Genomic DNA, 16,875 nt, shown 5'->3' with positions numbered 1-16,875 from the left:
TTGTTGTTGTATTGTCCTTTTGGTTTTATGATTTCAAGCTACTTAAATATTAAGTTATTTAGTTGTGGTCCCCTTCAGAATTTCCATATAAATGGGCTGGACTGCATGAGTATATGATAATGAATTCTTACCACCTTCCAACTGACATAGTTGCATTTAATTTTTTTATATCTGCTAATGATAGATTTTCTCAGTGAAGCTTTATATAAAATAAAGATCTAAAATTTATTTGACATTTTCACATTAGAGCCTAACTCTTCATTGGATTTAGGAGAGAAGGCCACCATAATCTCTATGTGAGAGAAGATCACTTTTTGATTCTTAGAATTCCTGGGAGGAGTTTAGTCTTTGATGATTAGTCTTTGATAATATGCAAACCATATTATATCAGTTTTCTTTACAGTTTCTTTAGGTTTGCACATTCATCAAGTATTTAATGAATTGAATAAAATCTTTCTGTATTTTCACAGAAAAGCAACTTTCTACTTCTTAATTCTTCCAAACAGTAGAAAAGTTAACTAACATAACAAATTAAGAAAATGCAAGAATTGATTTCTTATTATTCAGCATATGACTTATTCTGATGCAACACCCTTTGTCATAATTCTTGCCCTTACAATGTTCAGTCCTTGTGATTGTTACATCAGGACTTGTAGCTCAGGAAATTGAGGGACTAGAGGAGAAAATTACTTAGGTAAGACAATGCCAGAAGGATATAAAAATCTTTCTTAGAACCTTTTTTTACACATTTTCCATTTCCCAAAAATGTTGGCAGTGCTGCCCTTTAATTTAATGGGTATGTCTGTCAGAGGATCCTTTGAAGGCCTTGTTAATCCAATTAAGACTATTTTTTCTTGTTTTAAACTTGTTCTCTCTTTGATAATAATGGAGGGAGAGAGAAAGACATGCAACATGATTTATCATATGCGTAGATGTTTCAGATGGTCATAAGCCTTTCTCCCTAAATAATATCCCGATTAGAAATACCCGCTCTATAGAACTTTCCTAACTTTTCAAACTTGCTTCTTTCCTCTCTTTGGAATAATAATCTGTTTAGGGAGAATATCATCAAAGGAAAACCATCACAGTGATCAGTGGAAACCTATTCTTGCTTAAGAATTTGTATCCCAATATACTAAAGAATTTATATTCCCAGGGAAGGATAACTCTTTAGCCTAAGTGTATGTGCTAGTCACTTGGTGATGTCCAACTCTTTGAAACCCCAGGGACTTCAGCATAACCACAGTTAAAATTATTGTAGTCATCCAGATAAGATGTACACTAGGATTGTAGAGAATTTCTCAATGTCTTTTTTGCTCTTAGTGCTTTTGAAGTGTCAACTACAAATTGGCACTTACCAAGAGCATTGTCAATGATTGAACAGCAAAGGCATTTACCATCTGCCTCTACAGAGATTGAACCCATGCTGCTATAGCTTTGACCTTCAACAATCCCTGAGGGAGTTCAGGGTGGAGTGAGGCACTTTGTACTCCAGGGAATCTGGTGGGACAGGCTTTACATAGTTGGATGTTTCCAGGAACAGATTTTATGATCTCAATCCTTGCATCTCCTCATATCTAGTTCAGTTCAGTCCTCAGTTGTGTCCGATTCTTTGTGACCCCATGAATCGCAGCACACCAGGCCTCCCAGTCCATCACAAACTCCCGGAATTTACTCAAACTCATGTCCATTGAGTCGGTGATGCCATGCAGCAAACTCATCCTCTGTCATCCCCTTCTCCTCCTGATCCAATCCCTACCAGCATCAGGGTCTTTTCCAATGAATCAACTCTTTGCATGAGGTGGGCAAAGTATTGGAGTTTCAGCTTCAGCATCAGTCCTTCCAATGAACACCCAGGACTCATCTCCAGGATGGACTGGTTGGATCTCCTTGCAGTCCAAGGGACTCTCAAGAGTCTTCTCCAACACCACAGTTCAAAAGAATCAATTTTTCAGCGCTCAGCTTTCTTCACAGTCCAACTCTCATATCCATACATGACCACTGGAAAAATCATAGCCTTGACCAGATGGACCTTTGTTGGCAAAGTAATATGTCTGCTTTTTAATATGCTATCTAGGTTGGTCATAACTTTCCTTCCAAGGAGTAAGCATCTTTTAATTTCATGGCTGCAGTCACCATCTGCAGTGATTTTGGAGCCCCAAAAAATAAAGTCTGACACTGTTTCAACTGTCTCCCCATCTATTTCCCATGAAGTGATGGGACCAGATGCCATGATCTTAGTTTTCTGAATGTTGAGCTTTAAGCCAACTTTTTCATTCTCCTCTTTCACTTTCATCGAGAAGCTTTTTAGTTCCTCTTCACTTTCTGCCATAAGGGTGGTGTCATCTGCATATCTGAGGTTATTGATATTTCTCCCAGCAATCTTGATTCCAGCTTGTGCTTCTTCCAGCCCAGCGTTTGTCATGATGTACTCTGCATATAAGTTAAATAAGCAGGGTGACAATATACAGCCTTGACGTACTCCTTTTCCTATTTGAAACCAGTCTGTAGTTCCATGTCCAGTTCTAACTGTTGCTTCCTGACCTGCATACAGGTTTCTCAAGAGGCAGCTCAGGTGGTCTGGTATTCCCATCTCCTTCAGAATTTTCCACAGTTTATTGTGATCCACACAGTTGAAGGCTTTGGCATAGTCAATAAAGCAGAAATAGATGTTTTTCTGGAACTCTCTTGCTTTTTCGATGATCCAGCGGATATTGGCAATTTGATCTCTGGTTCCTCTGACTTTTCTAAAACCAGCTTGAACAAATGGAAGTTCTCGGTTCACGCATTGCTGAAGCCTGGCTTGGAGAATTTTGAGCATTACTTTACTAGTGTGTATGATGAGTTCAACTGTGTGGCAGCTTGAGCATTCTTTGGGATTGCCTTTCTTAGGGATTGGAATGAAAATGGACATTTTCCAGTCCTGTGGCCACTGCTGAGTTTTCCAAATTTGCTGGCATATTGAGTGCAGCATTTTCACAGCATCATCTTTTAAGATGTGAAATAGCTCAACTGGAATTCCATCACATTCACTAGCTTTGTTCATAGTGATGCTTTCTAAGGCCCACTTGACTTCACATTCCAGGATGTCTGGAGAAGAGGTACCACACGCCCGACGTCGGGATGGTGGCCGAGAGGAACTACCCCACCCCGGAGGTCAGGGGCCCCGCTGGAGAGGAGTTACCCTACCTCCAAAGAGTGGCTGCTGGGCATGCACAGGAGGGCCGAGAGGAGCTACTCCACATTCAAGGTCAGGAGGGGCGGCCGTGAAAGATACCCCTCATCCAAAGTAAGGAACAGCGGCTGCACTTTGCTGGAGCAGCCGTGAAGAGATATCATACGTCCAAGGTAAGAGAAACCCAAGTAAGATGGGAGGTGTTGCAAGAGGGCATCAGAGGGCAGACACACTAAAACCATAATCACAGATAACTAGCCAACTTGATCACAGGACCACAGTCTTGTCTAACTCAATGAAACTAAGCCATGCCGTGTGGAGCCACCCAAGACGGTTGGGTCATGGTGGAGAGGTCTGACAGAATGTGGTCCACTGGAGAATGGAATGGCAAACCACTTCAATATTCTTGCCTTGAGAACCCCATGAACACTATGAGAAGGCAAAATAATAGGATACTGAAAGAGAAACTCTCCAGGTCGGTAGGTGCCCAATATGCTACTGGAGATCAGTGGGGAAATAACTCCAGAAAGAATGAAGGGATGGAGCCAAAGCAAAAACAATATCCAGTTGTGGATGGGACTGGTGATAAAAGCAAGGTCCGATGCTGTAAAGAGCAATATTACATAGGAACCTGGAATGTTAGCTCCATGAATCAAGGCAAATTGGAAGTGGTTAAACAGGAGATGGCAAGAGTGAACGTCGACATTCTAGGAATCAGCGAACTAAAATGGACTGAAATAGGTGACTTTAACTCAGATGACCATTATATCTACTACTGTGGGCAGGAATCCCTTAGAAGAAATGGAGTAGCCATCATAGTCAACAAAAGAGTCCAAAATGCAGTACTTGGATGCAATCTCAAAAATGACAGAATGATCTCTGTTCATTTCCAAGGCAAATCATTCAATATCATGGTAATCCAAGCCTATGCCCCAACCAATAACGCTGAAGACGCCAAAGTTGAACGGTTCTATGAAGACCTACAAAACCTTCTGGAACTAATACCCAAAAGGTGTCCTTTTCATTATAGGGGACTGGAATGCAAAAGTAGGAAGTCAAGAAACACCTGGAGTAACAGGCAAATTGGGCCTTGGAGTACGGAATGAAGCAGGGCAAAGACTAATAGCGTTTTGCCAAGAGAACGCACTGGTCATAGCAAACACCCTCTTCCAACAACACAAGAGAAGACTCTACACATGGACATCACCAGATGGCCAACACTGAAATCAGATTGATTATATTCTTTGCAGCCAAAGATGGAGAAACTCTATACAGTCAGCAAAAACAAGACCGGGAGCTGACTGTGGCTCAGATCATGAACTCCTTATTACCAAATTCAGACTTAAACTGAAAAGAGTAGGGATAACCACTAGACCATTCAGGTATGACCTAAATCAAATCCCTTATGACTATACAGTGGAAGTGAGAAATAGATTTAAAGGACTAGATCTGATAGACAGAGAGCCTGAAGAACTATGGACAGAGGTTCGTGAATTGTACAGGAGACAGGGATCAAGACCATCCCCATGAAAAAGAAATGCAAAAAGGCAAAATGAATGTCTGAGGAGGCCTTACAAATAGCTGTGAAAAGAAGAGAAGTGAAAAGCAAAGGAGAAAAGGAAAGATATTCCCATTTGAATGCAGAGTTCCAAAGAATAGCCAGGAGAGATAAGAAAGCCTTCCTCAGTGATCAATGCAAAGAAACAGAGGAAAACAACAGAATGGGAAAGACTAGAGGTCTCTTCAAGAAAATTAGAGATACCAAGGGAACATTTCATGCAAAAATGGGCTCAATAAAGGACAGAAATAGTATGGACCTAACAGAAGCAGAAAATATTAAGAAGAGGTGGCAAGAATACACAGAAGAAATGTACAGGAAAGATCTTCATGGCCCTCATATCTAGAGAAGCACTAAATCCCTTCATGATGACATCAGATCCTCATGACTAACAAAAACCTTTTGTGAAATGAGTGCTTTATGGCATTGAACTCCCCTTTCACCAAAACCTTATATTTTTACTCCCTCCCACCCACTGCCGCTTTGAAGCAGTCTCTCAGAGCTATCTGAGATGCTGCCTCCCGGGCTGCAGTCCTCATTTTGCCCCAAATAAAACTTAACTCACAACTCTCAAGTTGCACATCTTTTTTTAGTCAACAGTTATGGGCTTCCCTGGTGGCTCAGAGGTTAAAGCATCTGCCTGCAATGCAGGAGACCTGGGTTCGATCCCTGGGTCGGGAAGATTCCCTGGAGAAGGAAACGGTAACCCACTCCAGTATTCTTGCCTGGAGAATCCCATGGATGGAGGAGCCTGGTGGGCTACAGTCCACGGGGTCACAAAGAGTCGGAAACGACTGTGCGACTTCACTTCACTTTATGGTGACTGCAAAGGGACCCAGAGTGGACTTCCTTCCTTCGACTGGACTCCATGAGGAACTGGAGCTTTGGTACAAGCAGTGGTCCCTTGCACCCATCTGCCTCCTCGGGGAGTGCAGACGAATTTGGGTAAGTCTCTCCTGGTTTTCGAATCTCCCATATTGGTTGAGATTCTGAGTTTTATTTGGTGCTGGAGCAGGTTACCTGCCCTCTCCCAGTAGGAAGGATACTGGCAGGGGCGTGGGGGGGTCAGGTTAAACATCCGGGGCCTACCCACTCATGATCTATACAATGAGTGGGGCTCGGTTGAAAGATATGGAGAAATTCCCACCCAGTCAAAAGATTCAGGGTGAGGGGCTGGCTGAAAGATGCCAGGAGAATTGCCCACCCAGTGGAAAGGTGCTGGGTAGGAGGGCTCCATTGGGAAAAAAATCAAGAAATACCCAGAGCTCGGCTGAAAGATGCTGAGGTCACTCCATTATAGGGGACTGAGTGGTCTTGGCTGAGTGGTTAAGTAAGAGGCTGATCTGACAGTTTTCCTCAATTTGATTGCCATTATAGAATTTGCCAGGCTAAAAGTGAGGAAAATAAATGAGAGCTTTGCTCTGAGGAAAAGGGACAAGACTCCTCTTGGCTGATTTCAATTTTCTCTGGTGACTGAGAAATTTATGGGAGAGGTAGAGGTCTAGTTCCTTATACTGTGCAGTGGTCCCATAGGGAAACCCACTCATTAATTAAAATACGTGCTTGTTTGGGGGGGGTCACACATAAGAACTGGCCATTTAGCGACCTGAGCAGCCACGATGGTCTTAGATTGCCAGAGGCAGAACCCAAGACAGGGAAGAGGAGCTGAAATGACTCTTGGGTGCCTCCTGGAAGAGTTAAGCTCACAAACAGCACACGGGCCCACTACGCAAGTTCATTAGTGATTTATTAGTGACAAATTCAGCTTAAAATGGGAAACAGAATCCCTCAAAAACAGAAACAAAGGGGTGTCAGAAAGCCAGGCTCTGACTAAACCTCTAGCCAGATTCATGTACAATAAGTATGGAGCTCATACTTGCAAGTACCTAGTTAATTGGATAAATTATACTAAAAGAGATCTCAACCTAAAATGGCCAAATTGGGGTAATTTTGATATTCTAAAATTGATATTTTTGCATACACAATTAGAACAGGCCCGTTGTGCTTTGCCTGGTATCTAGAAGCTTCTAAAACAGGAGATGATAGAGTAACTTCTTCACAGAAAACCAACAAGAAATTGCTTGAAACTATATCAAAACTGAAAAAAGGCTGCTAGCACTGACTTTGCCAGGTTGCAGGTCTAGTTGAACTGGGAAGTCACGTTTGGCATTTATGCCATTTGGTATTTGATTTCTATGCATCACTTTACCATCTTTTTGGTGCACTCTTGCCACTTAGCTTTTGATTTCTGAGCATCTTTCATTTTATTTGCAGTGTGACTGCTGGCTGGTGAAGTTCTAGTTCGGTTTGGTTTTGTTGGATTGGTTTGAGTGCACAGACATCTGGTACAAACTGCTGGAGCTAATATGGGAATTGCTCACTGTAAGGTTACACACTTCACCTGGGAACCCCTTAGGGGAAATTTCTTTTTTTTTGCACTGGTGAATCTATAGCTATGATCCAATGACAAGAAAAATGGCCTAAAAATATTATATCTTTATTGACATAGGATAAGAAAATGGACTGAAGTTCCCTTTCATCCAGGACTTCCTCCTGTAATCAACAGCCTGGAGCTGATCAAATTAAGACCTCTAATTCCCCAGAGGGATAATCTCTGCTGGGACCAATCTGACCTTGTTATCAAGGCCAAGTTGAGCACTATCTGGTCTAAATTTGGCTATAAAACTATGGTCACACACAAAAAAAATATGATTTTTGACAATGTGGTCACAATATTCTTTAGACTCCAGAGGAAGCTTGAAGAAAAAAAAAAAAAAAATCTGTTTAAGAAGTCTTGCCCTGAGGAAATAACTCCTCTTATACCTTTAGGCCAGAGCTCTCTGGATCACTTATCTAGACCATCTCTAATTCCTGAAAACAAAAGGGGGGAAAGGGGGGAACAAAGCCTTTTAAAATCTTATTCCAACCATTTTTTTTATTCATAACTAAGTTTGGAAAGCAAAGCTATAGAATCTCTTCTGTCTATTGGGATACATGGATGTCTCAGTGTGTATCTGTGTTTTTTTGATAATATTGCTGATTGCTGAGATCAGTTTGTAAATGAGCTGTACTCTAATTGGCCTTAAAAAAAAGTAAGTTCTTACAAATCAAATAATTCTAAATATAAGAGAAATTAATGTAAATGAACTTAAGGTTCATGTCAACTGGGAGATATTCAGTATTGAATACCTGATATTAATGTTTGTTTGTTGATCTAAATAATGTAGACATGTCTAAGTAATTAACATTAAGCAGAATATTTTTATTGTACCTAGGTTTAATATTAGTTAAATATTACTATATCTGTTACAAGTTTGTCAGCAAGGAAATTACCTCGAGTGAAGAAACTTCTAAAAATGTAAATGAGATGAGTTTTTAGATAGACTCTATTAAAAATAATTATGTTCTTTAGGAATATGTGTCTAAAATAGTCTCTCCAGATTGGGGTAACTTGAACTTCTAAGGGTTGTGCTAAACTAAGTGTTGGAAGTCTATTGAATAGCTATGTCATTTCCAAATAAAATAAGATTTTGAAGCATTTACTACTAAACACTAATTTCCTCTTATGGAGAAACTAAAGAGATCTGGGATTAAAAATAAATGATGTTTGGTGCCATCCTAAAATGTTCTCTCTCAGAAAACAAAGGTTTTAGAAATTATCACTGGTATTTACGCTCACTAGTCTATAAAATGCTAATATAAAAGTCATTTATTGGTTGCTTAAGGGAAGTAGGAAGTGTGTTTTCAGTAAAGAAGGTATGAGGAATGGAATTGCATTTTGCGAAGCGAGAAGGAAGTAAGCCTGAATTACAGGTGGCTTTTTAGGATGGAAAACACAGTAATGGGTACAGAAAGTGATAAGGTTTGTGTAAAGTGAACCATGAGGAAAGAGTTTTGTATTTGATTAGGACTAAGTTTAAAATAGAGTTAATTGAGTTTACCTTTTAAGTAAAGTAAGCTGGTGCAAAAACTTGAATTTAGCTTTTCTCTCTAAGAGAACACCTTTTCTTCAGATATTGAACTGCCTTTGATAATAAAGTTTCTCTTGAATGAGCTGTTCTGAAATCATTTATTGTTACTTTGGCTAACTGAATAACTATTGTTTCACAATGACCTATGATCCTATCTGACTGAGTGTTCTAAACCTTTTTGATATTTGTTGACAAAGCTTCCTAAATCATTCTAATGAAGAAGATTTCTAGCTAACTTTGGGATGCTTCAGAGGGCCCCTGAAACATCCCAAAGAGAGATATTACACTAAGTGGGTTCATTTTGTTTACAGAATTACATGAAGAGTATTGTCAAGTGAGTAAGGTCTCGGGTTATATTGTATGGTAAATGTTACTAGTATAGATATCCTAGAAACTGTATGGAGTTCCTAAAATTGATTTGTTTGGGTAAAATGTTATCAGGCATAATTCTAGTTTGAGTTATTCTATCTCAAAATATTGTCATAACACTAACCAAGTTTCACAAAAATGCTTTTTCTTCAAGAATTATAAAAAGGACTTTTGAAAATACCAGTTTCTGAACTGAGTAAGGATTCTAAAGGAAACCTGACAACTTCACAAAGGTTAAAAAAAGATTGATTGAACTGGTGAATATGCTTATAACTTTTATGGTTTCTATCTGAAAAAAATTTGAATCTGTGCTTTCCAGGTTAAGGAAAGAAAACCTTCCCTTCAAACTAATTATGACAGTAATTTGGTAAAATTATATTTTATAAATAAATTGAAATATTTATCTTTTCTCTCTATCTGAACCCTCCAGAGATTGGAAGCTCTAACTTTCCAATAACTTTATCAGATAAGTTAGAAGGTTATCTCAATAACAGGTTCATAAAATTCAAGGAATTTTGGAGACTGTTGAGAAGAGATTAGTTTTCTGAATGTTGAGTTTTAACCCAGCTTTTTCACTCTCTTCATTCACCTTTATCAAGAGACTCTAGTTTTTCTTCACTTTCTGCCATAAAGGTGGTGTCATCTGTATATCTGAGGTTATTGATATTTCCGCCAGCAATCTAGCTTCATCCAGTCCAGCATTTCTCATTATATATTCTGCATATAAGTTAAATAAGCAGGGTGACAATATACAGCCTTGCCGTACTCCTTTCCCTATTTGGAACCAGTCTGTTGTTGCATGTCCAGTTCTAACTGTTGCTTCCTGACCTGCATATAGATTTCTCAGGAGGCAGGTCAGGTGGTCTGTTATTCCCATCTCTTTGAGAATTTTCCACAGTTGTGGTGATCCACACAGTCAAAGACTTTGGCACAGTCAATAAAGCAGAAATAGATGTTTTTCTGGAACTCTTGCTTTTTCGATGATCCAATGGCTGTTGACAATTTGATCTCTGGTTCCTCTGCCTTTTCTAAATCCAGCTTGAACATCTGGAAGTTCACGGTTCACGTATTGCTGAAGCCTGGCTTGGAGAATTTTGAGCATTACTTTACTAACGTGTGAGATGAGTGCATTTGTGTGGTAGTTTGAGCATTCTTTGGGATTGCCTTTCTTAGGGATTGGAATGAAAATGGACCTTTTCCAGTCCTGTGGCCACAGCTGAGTTTTCCAAATTTGCTGGCATATTGAGTGCAGCACTTTCACAACGTAATCTTTTAGGATTTGAAATAGCTCAACTGAAATTCCATCACCTCCACTAGCTTTGTTCATAGTGATGCTTCCTAAGGCCCACTTGACTTCCCATTCCAGGATGTCTAGCTCTAGGTGAGTGATCACACCATCTTGATTATCTGGGATGAGAAGATTATTTTTGTGTAGTTCTTCTGTGTATTCTTGCCACCTCTTCTTAATATCTTCAGCTTCTGTTATGTCCATACTGTTTCTGTCCTTTATTGTGCCCATCTTTGCATGAAATATTCCCTTGGAATCTCTAATTTTCTTGAAGAGATCTCTAGTCTTTCCTATTCTATTGTTTTCCTCTCTTTCTTTGCACTGATCGTTGAGTAAGGATTTCTTACCTCTCCTTGCTATTCCTTGGAACTCTGCATTCAAAGGGGTATATCTTTCCTTTTCTCCTTTGCTTTTTGCTTCTCTTCATTTTGCAGCTATTTGTAAGGCCTCCTCAGACAGCCATGTTGCTTTTTTGCCTTTGTTTTTCTGGGGGATGGTCTTTATCCCTGTCTCCTGTACAATGTAACAAATCTCTGTCCATAGTTCTTCAGGCACTTTGTCTATCAGATCTAATCCCTTGAATCTATTTCTTACTTCCACTGTATAATCGTAAGGGATTTGATTAAGGTCATACCAGAATGGTCTAGTGGTTTTCCATACTTTCTTCAATTTAAGTCTGAATTTGGCAAAAAGGAGTTCATGATCTGAACCACAGTCAGTTCCCAGTCTTGTTTTTGCTGACTGTATAGAGTTTCTCCATCTTTGGCTGCAAAGAATATAATCAATCTGAAATCAGTATTGATCATCTGGTGATGTCCATGTGCAGAGTCTTCTCTTGTGTTGTTGGAAGAGGGTGTTTGCTATGACCAGTGCGTTCTCTTGGCAAAACGCTATTAGTCTTTGCCCTGCTTCATTCCGTACTCCAAGGCCCAATTTGCCTGTTACTCCAGGTGTTTCTTGACTTCCTACTTTTGCATTCCAGTCCCCTATAATGAAATGGGCGTCTTTTTGGGTGTTAGTTCCAGAAGGTCTTGTAGGTCTCCATAGAACCATTCAACTTCAGCTTCTTCGACATTACTGGTCAGGGTATAGACTTGGATCGCTGTGATACTGAATGGTTTGCCTTGGAAACAGAGACCATTTTGTCATTTTTGAGATTGCATGCAAGTACTGCATGGACTCTTGTTGACTATGATGGCTACTCCATTTCTTCTAAGGGATTCCTGCCCACAGTAGTAGATATAATGGTCATCTGAGTTAAAGTCACCCATTCCAGTCCATTTTAGTTCTGATTCCTAAAATGTCGACCTCCACTCTTGCCACCTCCAGTTTGACCACTTCCAATTTGCCTTGACTGAGGGACCTAACATTTCAGGTTCCTATGCAGTATTGCTCTTTACAGCATCAGAATTTACTTCCACACTAGTTATATCCATAACTGGGTGTTGTTTTTGCTTTGGATCTGTCTCTTCAGTCTTTCTGGAGGTATTTCTCCACTGATCTCCATTAGCATATTGGACAGCTACTGACCTGGGGAGTTCATCTTTCAGTGTCCTATCTTTTTGCCTTTTCATGCTGTTCATTGCCATTCCCTTCTCCAGTGACCACATTTTGTCAGAACTCTCCACCACGATCCATCCATCTTGGGTGACCCTACACAACATGGCTCATAGTTTCCCTGAGTTAGACAAGGCTGTGGTCCATGTGATCATATTGGTTAGTTTTCAGTGATTGTGGTTTTCAGTCTGTCTACCCTCTGGTGGTGAAGGATAAGAGGCTTATGAAAGCTTCCTGATGGACATCTGGTCCCATCACTTCATGGCAAATAGATGGGGAAACAGTGGAAACAGTGACAGACTGTATTTTGGGGGACACCAAAATCACTGCAGATGCTGACTGCAGCCATGAAATTAAAAAAAATGCTTACTCATTAGAAGGAAAGTTACGACCAATCTAGACAACACATTAAAAAGCAGAGACGTTACTTTGCCAACAAAGGTCTGTCTAGTCATAGCTATGGTTTTTCCAGTAGTCATGTATGGATGTGAGAGTTGGACTATAAGCTGAGCATTGAAGAATTGATACTTCTGAACTGTGGTGTTGGAGAAGAGTCTTGAGAGTCCCTTGGACTGCAAGGAGATCCAACTAGTCCATCCTAAAGAAAATCAGTCCTGAGTATTCATTGGAAGAACTAATGCTGAAGCTGAAACTCCAATACTTTCTCCATCTGTAGCAAAGAACTGACTCATTTGAAAAGATCCTGATGCTGGGAAAGATTGAAGGCAGGAGGAGAAGGGGATGACAGAGAATGAGATGGTTGGATGGCATCACTGACTCAGTGGGCATAAGTTTGAGTAAACTCTGGGAGTTGCTGATGGACAGGGAAGCCTGTTGTGCTGCAGTTCATGGCGTGCAAAGAGTTTGACATGACTGAGTGTGTGAACTGAAATGAAATGAGAAGGGAAGAATTTTCTTAGATCTGTTACCAAAATCTGTGATAAGTCTTTTGTATGACTTTCCTAGCCCTGAAAGTTTTTATTTTAAAAGTTCAGTCTGAGATTCTATAAAAGTCTCAGCAAAGCAAAAAGTCTATGATAAATTATGGTTATCTAAATCATTAGGCCAAGTTTATTCAGACCAGACCTGTATTACAAACAGATCTTACTTTGATTGTATTTGGCAAAAATGATGGTGATTTTAAGGAGAAAGAGATGTTTCCATGAATGTTAAATCCCAGTTTGTTAGTGGAGGTCAGTATCTATATCTACTAACACTCATTTCCTGAATAGTTCTTTGCTGTTAGGGTATATTATGGTAAAATTTAATTGAATTATTAAAGGACACTGTAGGGTTGTTTCTGAAACTTATCTAATTAATCTGTCTTTGGTTGAAGATCAGATGCCTCACACACAACCAAGACTGGAAGAAGACATAATTTAAGAAACTGTCTCCAAGCTGGATGGAAGGACCTATCAGGTACTCTTAACTAGCTCATGCCCAGTGAAATTGAAGGGAAATTGACTCTTGGATTAACTCGCACTTCCAAAGGCCCCTAAGCTGGACTGGTCTATAAGAGAGGCCTATTGACCTCAAACTCACCTTAAAACAATGCTCATACACAGGAAGCTACACCAGGATGAGAAGAAGATGACATTAGAAGTAGACATCTTGCCCAAGAGGTTGATCTGACTTGTATGATCATTTGTAATGTTATTGATTCCTTGGACCTATGCCTATCAATCAAATGTTTTCTATCATGGACACAATTCTATGCTAGTTTAAAACTCAATCCAATTGTTTGGTTGTGGCCAATTACCTGTGTCTAGTACTTCTGGGTTACCTTGGTGGATTTCTGTTCTCTAGGGCTCTGATTGGATACCCCCTAAGAAATATTTTAGATGAGTGTTCGGTCCTCTTCTATCTTCATGATATTACTAGATGGGATTCCTCTCAACTGGCCAATTAATAATACTTGCTCTGATGCTGGCCATAGATTTAAGTTTTCTCTTAGGGTCATTCAAACTCACTCTGAGTGATGAGCTAAGTCTCAATTAAAAAAAAAAAAAAATAACCTCTCATCTATTACAAGGAAAAATCCCACAGTTATAGGGTGGATCTACATGGTTAACACCAGGCTATGGACATTTAAATTTAAAAGCTCCTTTATGTTGGGAAGGGTTAAATCATACTAAAAAATGATAATCCTGGTAATTATGAGACAAGATGGGGTGCTTTATGAACTATGTCTATTGTTACCCTTAGAGAGAGTGATTAGTATGGAACTCTGGATTTGTGGCACTAATTTATGGCCTTCGCATCTACAGGGATGGATATGAAGATGTAGCCTGGGATTCCCATGAATTTAACATCATACATATTAACAAATTAGAGGTAACCCCAACCAATCTACCATTGGTATGATCCCAGTGGGTCCAGGATCTGTATTCTACTGGTATGACCATTTAGCAGCTTGTGTGTGTGCCTTCAGTGGGGTCAGAGGATGTAATTGGCCATATCTAAGCCTTAACAACTTTCATAAGCATTAAATGATAGTAATCAGGCCATTAGCCTATTGAATTCTGAGATCTCTATGATGAGAAAGGCAGTGCTACACAACTGCAAGGCGCTTAACACCTTATAGCATCTCAGGGAGATATCTATGCTATAATTCACAAACTGAATGCTATATTTTCATACCTGAAAAATCCTTTAATGTAATACATTTGAACCACAAGAAACATCAGATTTCTGCTTCAAGTGACCCATTCCATAGTCTTGACAATCTTTTTTAAAAAACCTGGTTTGGTGGGGGAGGCTCATGGCTAAAATATTTACTTTTAATTCCACTAATGTTACTAGCTATAGCATTTGTATTTTGCTTGTTTCACAAGATTATTATTTCTTGTATTACCTAATGTATGACTGAAGCTCCAATGAAAATGATGACTAGACTTGAAGCAGTTGATCAAATGTATAGCTTGATATATGATCAATGATTGTAATAGTGTAACTCTAGGTACAAAAAAGATCTTCATGACCCAGATAATCACGATGGTGTGATCACTCACCTAGAGCCAGACATCCTGGAATGGGAAGTCAGATGGGCCTTAGAAAGTATCACTACGAACAAAGCTAGTGAATGTTATGGAATTCCAGTTGAGCTATTTCACATCTTAAAAGATTATGCTGTGAAAGTGCTGCACTCAATATACCAGCAAATATGGAAAACTCAGCAGTGGCCACAGGACTGGAAAAGGTCCATTTTCATTCCAATCCCTAAGAAAGGCAATCCCAAAGAATGCTCAAACTGCCACACAACTGCACTCATCTCACACGCTAGTAAAGTAATGCTCAAAATTCTCGAAGCCAGGCTTCAGCAATACATGAACCGTGAACTTCCAGATGTTCAAGCTGGATTTAGAAAAGGCAGAGGAACCAGAAAACAAGTTGCCAACACCCACTGGATCATCGAAAAAGCAAGAGAGTTCCAGAAAAACATCTATTTCTGCTTTACTGACTATGCCAAAATCTTTGACTATGTAGATCTCAATAAACTGTTGAAAATTCAGAAAGAGATGGGAATACCAGACCACCTGATCTGCCTCTTGAGAAACCTGTATGCAGGTCAAGAAGCAACAGTTAGAACTAGACATGGGACAACAGACTGGTTCCAAATAGGAAAAGGAGTATGTCAAGGTTGTATATTGTCACCCTGCTTATTTAACTTACATGCAGAGTACAGCATGAGAAACGCTGGGCTGGAGAAGGCACAAGCTGGAATCAAGATTGCCGGGAGACATGTCAATAACCTCAGATATGCAGATGACACCACCCTTATGGCAGAAAGTGAAGAGGAACTAAAGACCTTCTTGATGAAAGTGAAAGAGGAGAATGAAAAAGTTGTCTTAAAGCTCAACATTCAGAAAATTAAGATCATGGCATCTGGTTCCATCACTTCATGGGAAATAGATGGGGAAACAATGGAAACAGTGTCAGACTTTGTTCTTTTGGGCTCCAAAATCACTGCAGATGGTGACTGCAGCCATGAAATTAAAAGACGCTTACTCCTTGGAAGGAAAGTTATGACCAACCTAGATTACATATTACAAAGCTGTTGGGGTCCTTTAATGGACTGGAACCTTGTGGTACGGAGTCGATGATAAGAGAGTAAAAGAGAGAAAGAGGCTGATATCCCTTGGTTTACGCAGAGGACCAATAAAGTCCTTGACACAGGACTTGCATCGCTCACGAAGGCACCAGGTGCCCTCTCAAGGGGGTCTTAGAAGCCTGGGCAGAAAAGTGAGCATGAGGGGTCTCCACGCTCCAGAGAGTCAGCCAGAAAAAGAGAGAGAGAGAGGAAGAGAGAGAGAGAGAGACAAAAAAACCCGGGGACCTAAGCTCTGATGGAGCAAAGGTGCTTTAATGATTTTCCTATGAGTATATATAGGCTGTGGTACAAGAAACTTCTTTCGGGATTGATAGAGATCAGAAAACCAAACATACAGCTACCATTACCAAGGGAACAAGGGGTAATGTTAGTCACAAGGTCATGACACAATCCATATCTCAAGAAAGGGGAACGAGACTAAGCAGTTTTGTCCTAAAGAGAATGTTTACTAAAGGAGACCCAAGCTTGCCTCACACAATGACCTCAGTCCCTGGGAACAGCGTGCTGTTCTGCTTGAAGAGGAACAAAGGACTCATGAGAGACAGCACTTAGGAATCCTCCAGTCAAACATTCCCTGATACAAAGCAGAGACATTACTTTGCCAACAAAGGTCCGTCTGGTCAAGGCTATGATTTTTCCAGTGGTCATGTATGAATGTGAGAGTTGGACTGTGAGGAAAGCTGAGCACTGAAAAATTGATGCTTTTGAACTGTGGTGTTGGAGAACCACAAGGGACTCAAGAGTCCCTTGGGCTGCAAGGAGATCCAACCAGTCCATCCTGAAGGAGATGAGTCCTGGGTGTTCCTTGGAAGGACTGATGCTGAAGCTGAAACTCCAATACTTTGC

This window comes from Cervus elaphus, chromosome 15, assembly GCF_910594005.1.
Source record: "Cervus elaphus chromosome 15, mCerEla1.1, whole genome shotgun sequence".
Classification (NCBI taxonomy): domain Eukaryota; kingdom Metazoa; phylum Chordata; class Mammalia; order Artiodactyla; family Cervidae; genus Cervus; species Cervus elaphus.
The sequence above is the reverse complement of the archived record's forward strand: the minus strand, read 5'-3'. Positions refer to the sequence as shown.